Source organism: Melanostigma gelatinosum (assembly GCF_949748355.1).
Source record: "Melanostigma gelatinosum genome assembly, chromosome: 21".
NCBI classification, from domain to species: domain Eukaryota; kingdom Metazoa; phylum Chordata; class Actinopteri; order Perciformes; family Zoarcidae; genus Melanostigma; species Melanostigma gelatinosum.
Window position 1 is genome coordinate 14057565 of NC_136654.1, and position 15775 is coordinate 14073339.

At 39.3% G+C, this 15775-nt stretch overlaps 1 long non-coding RNA gene across 1 annotated transcript; it reads left to right on the top strand.

The window, feature by feature from the left end:
* Positions 1 to 1142: 1142 nt before the first annotated feature.
* On the top strand, positions 1143 to 3118 carry LOC306795067. Its single transcript, XR_013772961.1, has 2 exons — positions 1143 to 1385; positions 2383 to 3118. It is a non-coding gene; the product is annotated as an uncharacterized lncRNA (long non-coding RNA).
* The last annotated feature ends 12657 nt before the right edge of the window (positions 3119 to 15775 follow it).

Below are 15775 nucleotides of genomic sequence, written 5' to 3' on the forward strand. Positions count from 1 at the left end.
CTGAATCAAACCTAAGAGTGTTTAAGCTCCGCGCACAGACGTTTACAGTCAAGTGTACGTAGATATTTTGGCACTTTTCATTAAAGGTCGACTCCATCTGCGTTTTTTTTCTCGAGTTTTCAAATGGCAAAGCCCACTCAGCCCTCTGCAAAATGTAGTGATGTAGGTTAGAGAGCATGGAGGAAAAGGAATGTACTGCTGTGAACGGGGACAGCAGCTAAACTAAAATAATCGAAATCAGTTTAAGCGTACGCTATATTGAGAATGTTCTCACTACTTTACCTGAGGAACAGAAGCCGTGATATCAATCTCTCCAAAGCCACCAGACTCCTTTGACAAAAACAGTCATTTTAACTTGCAGAAAACGGGAGTTTCTTGTCTCCCGCTGCCTCGATCCGATAGTTTGTTTGTGTTATTGTGTGACTTTCTGATCCGAACTAAGGTGGCATCCAAAACAGTACATTGCTGAGCTTCTGACTGTGTATAAGTACCTCATACAACCACATGAAGCGGCGGGCTAGGGAGTTTATATGCAGAAACGTAAGGGCACGTTTTAGAAGGGCTTGTGAAAATTAGCATTGTGATGCTTAAACATACGTATTTTAACCTAAATGTTTATGTTCAGATTCAAATACATAAGGAACACGACTGTGAGGCTATATAATGATATAAAATCCCTAAATAATGGACTCATCCTTTAAATGTACAGTTTTCTATCTATACTCTTACATATATATATATATATTGCTTAAAAACTCATATAAAAAAGAAAGGAATTAATAAAAGAATCGCATACAAAAAATGATTGCCAAAATTATATTTTAGATTTTTTCATAAAGATTTCTCATGGTCTTTTAAAGACATACTTAATGTCACAAATGAATTATTATTTTCCTCATTTACATTTTTTAAAGTGTCAATCATGCTCGTTTCCACTGATCCCGCCTCCGCCGTGACGTCGAACTGGGGGGCGCGGTCCACCTCCTTTATAAAAGCATTAAACGCCGATAGGCCAGCGTCATCCACGTGACACGCAGCAGCCAATCACGGCTGAATGTGAAATACTGGGGGCCGTGACACCGAGTAGCGGTGACGTGACATCGTGAGCTGGTCTGTGTTGTCACCAGCTGTTGTCTGGAAGACGAAGGGAGGAAAAGTGGATGTGTCGACACGAGGACACGCACACACACCAACACGCACACACACCCAGCAGCGCTCAGCAGCACGCACCGGAGCCGATAGACGGTTACCGGATGACTGATGGAAACACCGGATCCTCGTCAGTCTCCCGGTGCTCGTACCAGTTACATCGATGAGACACAAACTGGGATAACGGACTAGAGCCAATACAGGTCGGAGTTGAAGCCATTTTTTCTCCCTCTGCTGTGAGTATAAAGATTTATTTCCTCACTTCTAACTGACACATATACGTGTATATATATAGATATATCTATATATATATAGATATATCTATATATATGTATATATCTATATAGATATATATATATATATATGTATATCTATATATATATATATACATATACATATACATATATATATATATATATATATATATATATATATATATATGTATATATATATATATATATGTATATATATATGTGTATATATATATATGTATATATATGTATATATATATATATATATATATATATATATATATATGTATATATATATATATATATATACATATGTATATATATATATATTGTATCTCCACGTTACAGACAATTGTGCAGCCAGTTACATTTGAGGCAACTTACAGGACAGCATGCTGGAATGAGCACATTGTTTACTCCTCGTGGCAATCACTTGCAAATCCTGACTTCTGTGCAGGTTTTGTAATAGCGACTCAGATCTTATTTTAGCCTTAGTTACTTAGTTTCCATTTATACCATGGCCACAGAAACTACTGCTTTCTGATTGGCTGTATTAGTTGCTTTATTTCGGTGCTTTTAGGTTTGAATTAATAGCACATATGACATGTAGACCAATGTTATTACAAGTAATGATGATAAATAAGTTGTGTTGATACAATAGAAGTTAGGCGTCGTTAACTGGCATTTAATGTTACAAAGTGTCATTTTTAGTTACTGTTTGGTCGAATTTCTTAAAATGTATGTATCGAAATAAAACCTATTCATTGTGACAATCACAATGAATGCAGCTTTGGTAATTTCACTGTAATATTATTCATACTTTAATGTATGAAGCTATTGTTATACAATAAACAGATTATTCTAACTGTACAACTTGAGTTAGGAGGAAGTCATTCATATAATTAAAGCGACAGTGTGCACTGTTCAGGCACACTTCAGCTACGTCTTAATAATCCTGTAATCTTTCTGTTTTCTCTTACAGCAGACATACAGTCACATCCAGCTGGGTTGGAGCTCATTCAAAAACAGGAGCAGAATGTGAAGTGTCTACATCTGTGCAACAGTGAATGTTGTGGGCTGTACATTACCACTGAGATTTGTTCAATTGAAGGCTAATGTTTGGGATTGAGTTTCTACACTGACGGTACACTGAAGGATGTAACATTAAACTCTTCAGATAAGAACGTTGCTATAGATCGCTATCTCAGCGACAACAAAGAATTAACAGCTCAGTATTTTCCTCCATTATATTTATTATCAAGACTTCTGTTATTATCACTAATTCAAGCTGCATGTGCCAATTGTTTTACTGCCAAAACAATATAAAGACTAAGTTTGAATCTCTAGTAAACCATTAGCTATAACCAAGGGAAGATATATAATGCTGGCTCTATAAAGGAGCATTCACAAAGTAAAAGTAACATTTAATGCAACATCTTTTTGGAGCAGTTAAATTATGATTAGTCGATCAAATTCAAACAAAAATGTAGAGTAAGCATACAGTCCTGGTCCTCCCCAACATATACGCACGTTATGTGCTGTATTAAAGTTGTATAATTGTAGCTGATAATTACATGCAGGTTTATGAACAGTCATGTGTCTGAGTGTAAATTCTTTATGCGTCATTAGCGAAGAATGTTTTTCTTTTTCACAGCCACTGCTGTCAGAACAAAGTTCAACATGAAATGCATCTGATCATTAAAAGCTTTCTTCACTGGCGTGAGTGGTATTATCAGAGTCACGTTACGTCTGAGAGGCTCAGCCAGATGACCTGCGGGCCTGAGCCAAAGTGGAGAGAAATGCAGTCCGCAGAGGAACGCATCTAAACACCGATTAAATATGTGGCTGCGAGGAAATGGATACCACTGCAGCACTTTGAAGATTTGATTTGTATCGTTGTTCATGGAAGCCAACGTTTTGTTGCGTCAAAGATCAGATATACTCGCTCCTGCTCGGCTGAGTGTGAATTGTGTTGTTTTTTTCACTTGGTTGCTGTACAACAAAGCATAAAAGCAACATTATGGATTAAGGAACTGATGTAAACAACATCGCCGCCACTCAGCTGCTGCCACACGGACGGACATCTTGGTGGGTTTGATTCAGTTTTTATGAAGATTGTATCATTTCTTGAACTACGACTTGTTGCAGCTTGTTTCTGCGTTTGACGGAAGTGTGTTTTAGGAGGCTTTAGTGTTTCGACAGGAGGTTAGCCCATTGTGGGTTAAATTCCTGACATCTGGTCGCAGAGATCTGAGTGCACTCTTTCTAGTTACTTGTGGACACAGTATTTGTCCCGAAAAAAAGATAAATGTCCAGATGACGTCTTGTTGATGTGACATGTGTAGGCGTCACCCCCCCCCCCCCCCCCCCTCCCGAGGTCTGTTTTATCAGTGTCACGTATTTGGCCATTGTTCCAGTGCCAGCGATGATCTCACAGCTCTGTCATTCACAGTTCGTATATGAACAGAGCTCTAGGTTTACACAGCTAACACGGCTACAGCACCCAAGGCCATGAGCGCTAGAGAGTCTGCTGTCGGCCGGGCCGAACCTGTTTCATGCCACTCATCGCAGGGGTACCCTTAGAAACAGTGGGTGTCGTGTAACATCACATGCAAGTAGAACACAGTTGACCCCTTTGGCCTCGGGCTACTGTGGGCCTAAATTAGTATTTGTGCTTATCTTTGGATCGAGAACATGACACTGTTGATCTTTGATTTTTGGGGTCCAGACTATCAGCCCAGCAAGGTCTCCTCTCTACTGGGGTACATTGGTACTTAAGGGCCTTCTTTTGTACATTGGTATCAACCAGGGAGGCGTCAGAGCCAGTGGCTGTTTAAGAAGTTATAAACTGAATTTAAATTAGATCTGAAGAACCATGATCCACATACAGCCGTGTTGGTCTGTCATTCTGACGGTCGGTGGGTCGGTCGAGCCACAACCATTCCCCCCTCAAGATGTATTGTAAAAGGGATCCCTTTACTTTTCCCAGTGTCCCCATTAGTTCCTTTTTTATTTATCCAATACTTTGGTTTATGAACCTATTGGCATTCCCATAAGCTTCAGCTGTACTTTGTGTTTAATGCTGAACATTGCTATGTTAGCATTGTGATCACGTCAACATTTTGATATTAGCATTTTGAGTACAGCGTCACAGAGCTGCTTGCATGGTAGTGTACTTTTAGTCTTGCCCTTTTTATACTGTATATTGCAAGAATGCATGAGTTAAATTGCTTGCAATGCATAATATTGTATGTTTGCTGTAAAAGTAAGAGAAAAATTGGATCATAATCCTAGGACTTCTTTTTTTAAATATATTTGTAAAAAAAAATTTTTATATATATAAATATATATATATATAGCAGCACTGACGGTTTAGCTGACCAATTGCAACATAATTTGGCAGCCTTCTTTTTGAAACTGCAAACTATTCTCCATGTATCAGAGAGGGCAACACAGTAAATCATTGAGCATGTCGATGAGTTGTTTTCACTCTCAAAACCTCTCGTAGAAGAAGCTGTTACGAAGGTACTGAAGAAACATAACTGCCCTTTTACTGCCACAGTTGTAAGTGATGTTGTCCAGGCAGTCTCAGAGAGTAACGTTTTGCACAAATCAATTACATATGATGCTCCATTGTCAACTGCTAAGAGGAGGAAGTCATATTATGAAAACAAGTTTCCACTTGTTAACCCTGTGGAGTACCTTATTGAGTCTTCACAGCATACATGTATGTATGTGCCCATTCTCTCATCTCTGCAGGAGTTGCTGAAAAAAGCAGATGTATTGGAGAAAGTCCAAGAAGCTACCACACAACAGCCTGGTCAGTATTCTTCATTTCGAGATGGCTCTTACTGTCAGGAAAATCCACTTCTCTCCAGTGAGGGACTCAAATTACCTGTCATTCTATATATTGATGATTTTGAAGTTGTAAACCCTCTCGGAACCTCAAGGAAAATCTACAAAACATGTGAAGTTTATTGGACATTGGCTAGCCTGCCACTGAAGTGTCGCTCAGCACCACACTGTATACAACTTGCCCTATTTTGCAATACAGATGAAATACAGATTTTTGGATATGCAAAAGTGTTTGCGCCACTCTTGAACGACCTAAAGACCCTGCAAGAGCAAGGTGTCTATATCGAGACACTTGGTCAGCGTCTCAAAGGTACAGTCCACTGTGTTGCAGCCGATAACCTCGGTGCACATGGCCTAGCTGGATTCAAGGAGTTTTAGAGGTTTATACTGTTGTCGGTTTTGCCTCACTTCCAAGGAAGACATGCAGATATCAGATGCAACCATGTGAGATGAGGACAAAAAATCAACATGATTGCCTTGTTCAAGAAATACAAATTGATGGTTGTGAAAATGATTACGGTTTCAAAAAAAGTTGTGTCCTCTCTGATCATCTGTCATATTTCCACCCAATCACAGGATTCCCACCTGACATACTGCATGACCTGTGTGAAGGTGTGGTTCCTGTTGAGCTGGCCCTGTGTTTGAAAGGTATGATGAAAAAGAAATATTTCTCTTTGGAGGATCTAAACAAAGAAATATTGTCTTTTCCCTACCAACATTTTGACAAGGTTGACCGCCCGCACCCAATTCCACTAACATTTGCCATCAGTGTTCTGTCAAAGAGTCTATTAAAAATAGTCCATAGGTTGTTGATAGTCACTCTATTGGTGATAGCGGTTGTTGTGTTTGGTTCTTATCTATTGTCAATTTCAAACCCAGCTGGCCAGTTGTTAAGCAAGTCCAACATTTTGTTAAGAGAAAATACAAAAAGTTTTCATGACTCCTTTCAGTTTATCATTTTTGAAAAGATGTTTGTTGTGAGCACAATGTATTTGATCAGTGATATATTGTTTTATGTTGGCAGCTGTGTGGATTAATTTTGGCATAATGTGTAATGTTGTGGTCAAAAAATCACATTTGTTAAAATGAATTCATTGCATCTAACTTAGTATTTGTATTGAGTTAATGCAACTTTAATGGTTCAAGGCAATCGGTTTCCTCAAACTATTTGAGGAATATTTTGTGTTTCTCTGTTGATACTCTATGAATATACATGTGTTACTTCCTCTGATTATAACCGTGCTGAAGGATGTACCACAGATAGAGATGTTGCCACTGATCTGAGGCTGAATATCTTCCACTGATTCCACCTGCTGGCTGAAGGTCCAGCCTGTGGGCTTGAAGGCGAGCAGCTGATCATATCACCTCGAGAAGCGTGCCAGGTATTCCTGCAGTTTCTGGAGACAAGATGAGGGCGACCGGGGGAGAAATGGAAGTGAGAGTTTCATATTCAAGCGGTCCCACGTTGTACTTAAAATGCAATTTGTAACAGTGAGAAAGGAAATGCAGCACGTGAGCCGTATCTTTGAGAATTCATAAAATGCTGATGAAGTGAAATGTGACTGTTGCTACCAAGAGCAGATGTTAAAACATACGGTATATATTCGCTGGGAAGCATCATCCTCCGTTGTGTTTTTGAATATCTAAAGGTTTTATAGAGTTCTATCAATTTAGTTCAAGGTGACTCCAAGTTTAATTCAAAAATACACTCTTTGTAAGTGTGCAGCAATTGCAGTTTGTGACACTGAGTCTGTGTTTTATTTGTAAAATGATACATTTTACCAGATTGTTCAAACACTGACCATTTGATTTTCTTTAAAAGCCTTTTCTTAGACTGAGGAATGCAGTTTATGCAGCACAATTTCAGAATTCACTGGAATTGTTACTAAAACTATGCCACATCATTCGACGATTTCCAGTTCCTTTACTTCCAAAATCCATACAATTAAGTTGAAGCTTCTTATATGAGCCACACACTACACATTTCATTTTCATTATGTAGCTTCATGTTGGCATTTCAAGTGTCCTCTAACTCCTAAAGACATTCTTGTATGTTTGAAAAGTTTCAAAAAAACGAAGGAAAAACCACTGATTGAATTATGAGTTGGACGAAAAACTCATTACTTGTGTTTCTTAGTTTCCAGAACTGTGCAATAACACATTTGCCTCATATCATAAAAGATATTCTCTTGGCAAAATATCCGCATGCAAATGCAGCTGCTAGGTTTGAAACAAAAAGTCTCATAAACGGTATCATAGTTACTGGCAGCAACATTAGCATTGTAGCTCCGGTAGCATAGAGGCACAGAGGATTAAGATACAGGCCTGTCAGACTTTGGCTACATAGTCTGACAGGCCTACAGGCAATACTGGTGAAAAGCAATTGATTGCTGGTTTGTGTCTTTTCATATGATTTGTTGAGAAAAAACAACACCATATACACAGTAATGTACACAATCAATGGAATCATGACATTCTAGAACTCATGGAACTCATGACTCATGGAATCCGTGATGTCACAGATCATATGATCTGTGACATCACGGATTCCATGAGTCATGAGTTCCATGAGTTCTAGAATGTCATGATTCCATGAGTCCATGATTCCATGAGTCAGCCTCTATCAGTGTGCACAGATGAACACTCAGACCCAACAGCCAACATTTTTGTTCGGAGACAAACTGCAGCTATTATTTGTGGCATAAACTACTGACCAGTATAGTCGAAATGAACGGAAGTGGAGACGGATCTGATCGGAGAAGGTTCCATCGTGGTAAGTACTTAGTTTATCAATTTAAAGACCTCTCTGTAATGTACAATCTTTCCAAAAACTGTTTAAAGATGGAGTCTGTGATTCTAATCCAAAAACACTTTTTGTTAAATTAAGGGATTATCTCCTCATGCTCTGCCAGCTGTCTGTTCTGTTTGCACTGAAACAAATATCCATTGTTCACTCACAGCCCTGGCTCTTTAAAAAGGAAACAAAGAATATGAATCAGAATAAGCCACAAGGGCTGTACCACACATATATATATATATATATATATATATATATATATATATATATATATATATATATATATATATATATATATATATATATATATATATATATATATATATATATATATATATATATATATATATATATATATATATATATATATATATATATATAATTCATTCAAAGCTTCTATTGAGGTTTTCGAATAAAGCTTTGAATGCCTGTCAATACAGGTGAGCCTGGTGTGTGGCAAGCAGGAGAACAAACCGGCCACATTGAAAATGTTGTTTTTGAAAGGCAAATGCCCACAAATATTGATATTTTGCTCGTAAAAAAACATGTGAATTTTGGAAATTATTTCATCTATCTTTTTAACTGGAAGAATTTCAGACTCTACCTTTAAGGAAGACTCATTTTTTAGTTTAATGCAATAAATGGTAAATTGATAATGATAATGATAAAATGCTTCTTTACCTTGTAGACTTTCAAGTCACCATACCTGTACCTGAAGCAGGGGATCAACCGCGAATTAGATTGGGGTACGGATTGTTCCTCAGAGTACAACAACTACGACTACGACGACAACGACGACAAGGACTACTTCTACAACGACAACAACAACTACGACAACAACGACTACGACTACGACGACTACGACTAGTACGACAACAACGGCATTGGCCCTTCGATCGTGTGGGTCGACGGCTGTTGTTTGAGGAAATTGAGGACAACAATGAAAACCTGAACCATGAAATCCAGGACAACAATGAAAACCTGAACCATGAAATCCAGGACAACAATGAAAACCTGAACCATGAAATCCAGGACAACAATGAAAACCTGAACCATGAAATCCAGGACAACAATGAAAACCTGAACCATGAAATCCAGGACAACAATGAAAACCTGAACCATGAAATCCAGGACAACAATGAAAACCTGAACCATGAAATCCAGGACAACAATGAAAACCTGAACCATGAAATCCAGGACAACAATGAAAACCTGAACCATGAAATCCAGGACAACAATGAAAACCTGAACCATGAAATCCAGGACAACAATGAAGACCAGGAGGAGGACCACCAAGAAAACCACAACAGCCTCAACAAGAATTACGATGAAGATGCAGAAGTGGCTGGTTGCAGTGCTTGGGTTGAGGTTGGAGTCAACCAGGGGCATGAAGAAGACCCCCTGCCTGGAGTGTCATCGAAGAGGTCAAGAGAGGACGACGGAGAGGACATTGAGGAGAGGAGCAGCAAAAAAAGCAGATGGTGGGATGATTCTGCTGAAAGCAGCACCAACAGTGACACCAACTTCAACGGTTATAACAATACAACTGTAAATGACCCCAACCCTGAAGAAGATCCTCTGCCTGGTCCATCCAAGAAAAGGAAGAGAAAGACTAACAGAGTAGGAGAGGAGAGGAGCAGCAAAAAAAGCAGTAGTGTCAATATTGAGGTGTCTGAAGATGAGGGTGCTGCGGAAGAGGAGGAGAAGGACCCACGTCCGGGCGGATCGAGGAAGAGGTCGAGGGAGGACGATGAAGAAGAGGATAGACCTGACAGCAAACAATTCAAGTATTAAGATGAGACACAGGATGAGACACAGGGTCGTTCTTCAATTGCTCCCGTAACTGTGCTACGGTGTGTAAATGTGTGAGAGTGTTTGTCCTGATTGGCAGGTGGCACCTTGGATGGTAGCCCCTGCCAGTGTATTAATGGGTGTGACTCATATGTAGTGTGAAACTGCTTTGAGTGGGTGGTTGTCCATCACATCTGTCTGTCTCTCTGTGTACAGATTGTAAAGCCCGATGATGCAAATTTGTAATTTTGTAATTTTGGGTAGTGTGAAACTGCTTTGAGTGGGTGGTTGTCCATCACATCTGTCTGTCTATCTGTCTGTCTCTCTCTCTGTCTCTCTCTCTCTATGTCTGTCTCTCTCTCTGTCTGTCTCTGGTCTTGCCTCCTGCATAGTGTTCATTCTGTACACATGACATCTATTGCACTTCTGTCCATCCTGGGAGAGGGATCCCTCCTCTGTTGCTCTCCCACAGGTTTCTCCCTCTTTTCTTCCCATTATAGGGTTCTTTTGGGGGGAGTTTTTCCTGTTCCTATGTGAGGGTTCCGGGACAGAGGATGTCACATGTGTACAGATTGTAAAGCCCGATGAGGCAAATTTGTAATTTTGGGCTATACAAAAATAAATTGAATTGAATAAAAATAGATACACTCTCATGTCTGTATGCTAAAGATGAAGCTAATAACTTAGCTTAGCAACAGGGGTAGCAGCTAGCCTGGCTCTGTGCAAAGGTAAACAATTCATCCTACTAGCAGCTCTAAAGCTCACTGAGTACATGTTTAGGTAACACTTTATAATAACTACACACTATGAAGCATTAGTTAAGTATGAGTAAACACTTAATTCATCATTTATAAAGCATTGTTCCTACATTAATAATTCATTAGTATGCAGTTCATAACAACAGTTATGAATGTTTTATTCTTGATTAATAAGCTGGTCTATTATGTGCTTCATTATTGTGTTTTCATACTTTAGAAATGATGGATTCTCCATTTGTAAATTAAGTGTTATATATTTTACAAACTATTTATTAAGGAGTTGTAGATGATTTATAAGATCATTTATAAAGTGTTAGTAAATGATTCATAACTTATTTAGATGTACATTATTCATGCATTTATATATATAATGGTTCGGGACTATGTTAATATATGCTTTATAAACGCGTATTCATACTGCAAATCATGATTAATTCATGATTTATTAAGGTAGTTACTACTCCTTAGTAAAGTGTTTCATGTGACCTCATCTAAAGTGAGGACTATTTATGCCTTACAAAGCATTTATAAATGACATTGAAAGGCCAGCAGTGCCTCAAAACACATAAAAGGCAAATAGACAAAACACAAAATGATCAAGAACATATCAATATTTATTGCAAGATGCAAACAATGTACTGTTAAATACAAACCTCTCAGGCACTCATGCATGTAAGAAACAAACAAACAGAGATATCATCCTTCAGGAGAACATGGCTAGACTAGACTAGAGCTAACCAGGGGCTTTGCATATTAGTTTACATTTACTTATTTAATTATTCATTTTAACCAAGCATAAATAATCCTCACTTTAGATGAGGTCACACAAAACACTTAATAAATGCTTTATAAGGCATAAATAGTCCACTTTAGATAAAGTGAATAAATGACATTTTTTATTTAATGCTGATTTGCTCAGGATCCTTCTCCACCACGCTGGCTGATGCTTCATGGTGATGGAGTTTTGGAATTAAACATGTGTTGTCCCCCGACAGCCTCGGTGCTTAAAGGGGCGAGCAGAGGACGACACATTGAACCCGACTATCAGGACACCTGGAGCAAAACCTTATCAAAGCTGCACAGTCAGATGTCCACTGAGACATGATGAAAAAAAAAGCATTACATCCTTTCACCCAACTTGCACTAAGTCACGAAGAAGAAGAAAAGAGCGACGACTGAAGGTTCTTGTATTCTGCCGAGGATTAAAGACTGAGAAGGACGCAGGGAGATGAGAAGAGAATGAGAGATCTGAACGGGCCCTTTCGGTGGAGGCAGATTACTCGCGTCTGTGGTGTTGACACGGATTTCATGAAGCTAATATCAAAGCAACAGCTGGAGGAAGAGGCCAGGCGGAGACACACGAGGACAGCCGCAGAAAGGGAATGAGAAATGCAATCTACGTAATACAGAGGGAGCACGTGTGTGTGTGTGTTTCCATCTATATATTCATACACAGCTCAGCACCCGCCCGCCCTCTGCCTCTTTAACTTTAAAGGACATTTTCTTTGACGGAACTCGCTCTCCTGGGCTAATATTTTATACAGCAGCAAAGGAAAACCTTGGGATGAATTCAGAAGCCCCTCTGATTGAGAGCATCTTTAGAAAATGCAAACCCTATCAAAGAGCTCCACTCTGAATCCATACGAAGATGCAAGCTGGCTCTCGCTGAAAACGGCTAATTCCTTCTCTGGACTTGATGTAAACCCTCTGGGATTTGATTATAAAGAAATATTTCTTCTCTCGCCACACACACATGTTGCCCTCACAGGGGATGTATGTTTTTGTTTAATTGTACTGCACCTAACTTGTATTACGTAATGTGTTATCTGTGATTTATTTGGTCATTCTGGAACCTCAGCGGTGAGTTCACTACTGCAGCAGAATTCATTTCCTGTGGAAGAAAATCTCCCAAAAACTAAGAAGACGGTTTACATTCAGCTTCACTCTTTCTATATCTATTATTTAAGAAGGTGCTCTATCATAAAAATACATAAGTGATATTAAATACCACACTTCAATGGGATAGAGCTTCAATGACAACATTAGTCCAAATAGACTCTGTACTCTGCAGCTGCTTCAATGACAATAGATGGAGCAGTGCGACTTTGAGTGTTGAAAGTGAAATCTGGCATTCAATTCAGCCTCATGAATTCTCATTAGCAATAATAAATAGTATGAATACATGTGTCAGCTGTTAATCGATTACCTCATTCATACAAACAGATTGGTTGTAAACAAGCTGCTGCAGGGGGAAACAATAATCTCCATTTTCTTTTAAGTGAAATGCTGTTTGAGACTATAAACCGACAAATAAGCGACTGTATTGGGGCTGCTGTTCATCACAACTGAAAGTCTAAGTGATAATTATTCATTGATCCTTCAAAAATAATGGAATATATTTTATATTTCAAGTTAATAACAATAATAAAACTGGAGATCCTTCCCCACTTCCTGCCAACTTGCTTCCGGAGCCCTTGCTCGAACCAGTCTCAGTGGAAGACAGATCTTTTATTTGATATGTTTTCATTGGAGACAGTCTATTGACTTACTTATAGGTCTACATATAAGAAAATGTGTTTATTATGTGCTGTCGCTGTAACTTATTTGATGTGATTATTGCACATTTTGCAATAAAAAGGTTCATCTGATTTTTTCCTCATCTGTCTTGAGACAATAACAGAATGTAAAGGACAGAATAAGGACTAAACAAGTTTATGGAAAGTATGGCAGCTTGTGGTGGTAGACGCCCCCGTCTAGGCTTCAAATATATAATAATAATAATAATATTTCTCACTGAACTTTGAAGCTACAACAATGGTATTGGAGACAGCCCCACTGTGACAGAATAATGACATAACTACTGAATGCAAAGTAACAATGTACCTCTTTCTTTGCTCCTCAAAGACGACATTATAAGAGTCTAACCTGCTGCGGCACAGCTGTTGTGGTCAGAAACAATAAGGCTACTGTAGCTCGCTTCATACAAATCATTTGCACTCCTGGAAACCTTCAATATCCATTGATGAACTGCAATTTGCTCTGCAATGAAGCCAGGATAATTGGCTGCCTAGCATGGGTTAACTTAACCCTCTTGAAAACGTCTCTCCGTGAAGCCGAAGCCATTACTATCCGAACAGTGACGGTACAATTTGGTGCCACAGCTGCTGCTCTGCTCTGGTTCTGTGAGCTGAACACTGAACATTCAGCAGGGAGCAGAACGAAGCCGGCCGAAAGTCTCAAAGAACATAAAGAATCTGAAGTAAGAAGCACAAATCATCACAGGTGCTGTGTAGTAATTAGTGGGGAGCCAGAAAGTAGGAAGTTGGCAGCTCATATCAGCAGCAGTGTGACAGACATGCTGATGGCCATCAGAGAGAATGCAGGTTTAAGGCATTTCAGCATCGGTTTCATTATTCAGAGCCTGACGTTGTCGTCCGATTTCATTCATTTGTATTAAGGTACTAAATACAAATTTCAATTAGATGGTAATCCGTATAAGAAATAAAGAAAAAACAAAAAAATTGGTAATAATGATTATGAGAGAGCCGAAGTCCCTCCCCTTCGGTTCCCGCTATGGGTCCTTTTTTCAGCAAAAAATAGTTCGTCAACAGCGAAAGACAATATTTTTGTTATCCCGTCTGCATTTTGCCATGGATTGCCAAAAGGACAAAGACCAACACAGGGAACATACCATGAATGAGCATATCAGGGCAGAACAGAGCACAGCAGACCAGGTACCACAGCAGTGAGACAACGAGACAAGGGACACACGGGTTTAAATACACTGGTGCAGGCCAGGAGACACAGCAGGGTTCAACCAGGACAATCACAGAGGCGGGAAACAGACAAGGGCAGGAAGTGAAGTGAACACAAGAGGCAGGGAAAGTCAAAATAAAACAGAAGAAACAATTAAACAAAACCCAAAATCCTGACACCTATGGTGGTCTACCAAAAGGGGAGGGGCTTTGCCTCTTTATAGGGATCAATCTGACCCGGACAGACATGATCACCATAAGCCTTTTCCACTGTATGTCTGTATTTAGCCTGATGTAAGTGTGAAGGCAGCCTGTATTAATAAACTGTATGTATGCTTCAGATTCAAGCATTCACTGATAACTCACACACAGAAAGTCCACTTTATGTGTAGAATGGGTGGCGTTTTCAAATCACTTGTTCTGTTTGAGCAACAGTTTAAAACTGAGAGATATTCTATTTAGAGTGGTATGAAAAGACATTAAAGAAGCTAGAAACAGGGAATATTTGACATTTTTGTTTTATAATAGCTTGTTTTCTGATCAAGTTTCTGTCGATTAACTCATCACCAAATGGACGACTTCTTTTTAGGAGGATAACATGCACAACAACAGAGAAGAGACACAGTCACACGTCACAGTTCACTGCTGACCTTGTCTCGACGATCCATAAACAGGTCACATGCAATCAGGATTTATTGTCTCTCCGTTTCACTCACTCACTCACACACACACACACACACACACACACACACACACACACACACACACACACACACACACACACACACACACACACACACACACACACACACACACACACACGACGCTTCTTCTCCATCTTTATCTCTGGCCGTGTTCGTCTCGTGGCCTTTATTTATTTATTCCTCTTACGCTGCAGCTTTGTGTTGAAATTAATTTCATTCAGCCACAGTTGTAGTTCAGAACTTGTATTCATGCTTAATTAAACTGAAATGAATCACAGAAAGCGGTCCTGGGGATTGCTTATAGACTCATCAGTGCGCTGTGTGTTCAATAAAGTCTCCACAGGAAATAGAAAATAACACAAAGTCTTCTCCAAAATGGAGCCAGCAAAGGATTTCCGAGCGTCCTGTCTCGAGCTATACGGCCATTAAAGCGCTCGATACTGTGGTACAGATAATAACACTTGGCAAAGCACTGTAATAAATCAGCTCTGAACATTTCTCCTCAGATGCACATTAATGACTGAGAAAACTGGCTCTGAATCAAACCTAAGAGTGTTTAAGCTCCGCGCACAGACGTTTACAGTCAAGTGTACGTCGATATTTTGGCACTTTTCATGCAAGGTCGACTCCATCTGCGTTTTTTTTCTCGAGTTTTCAAATGGCAAAGCCCACTCAGCCCTCTGCTAAATGTAGTGATGTAGGTTAGAGAGCATGG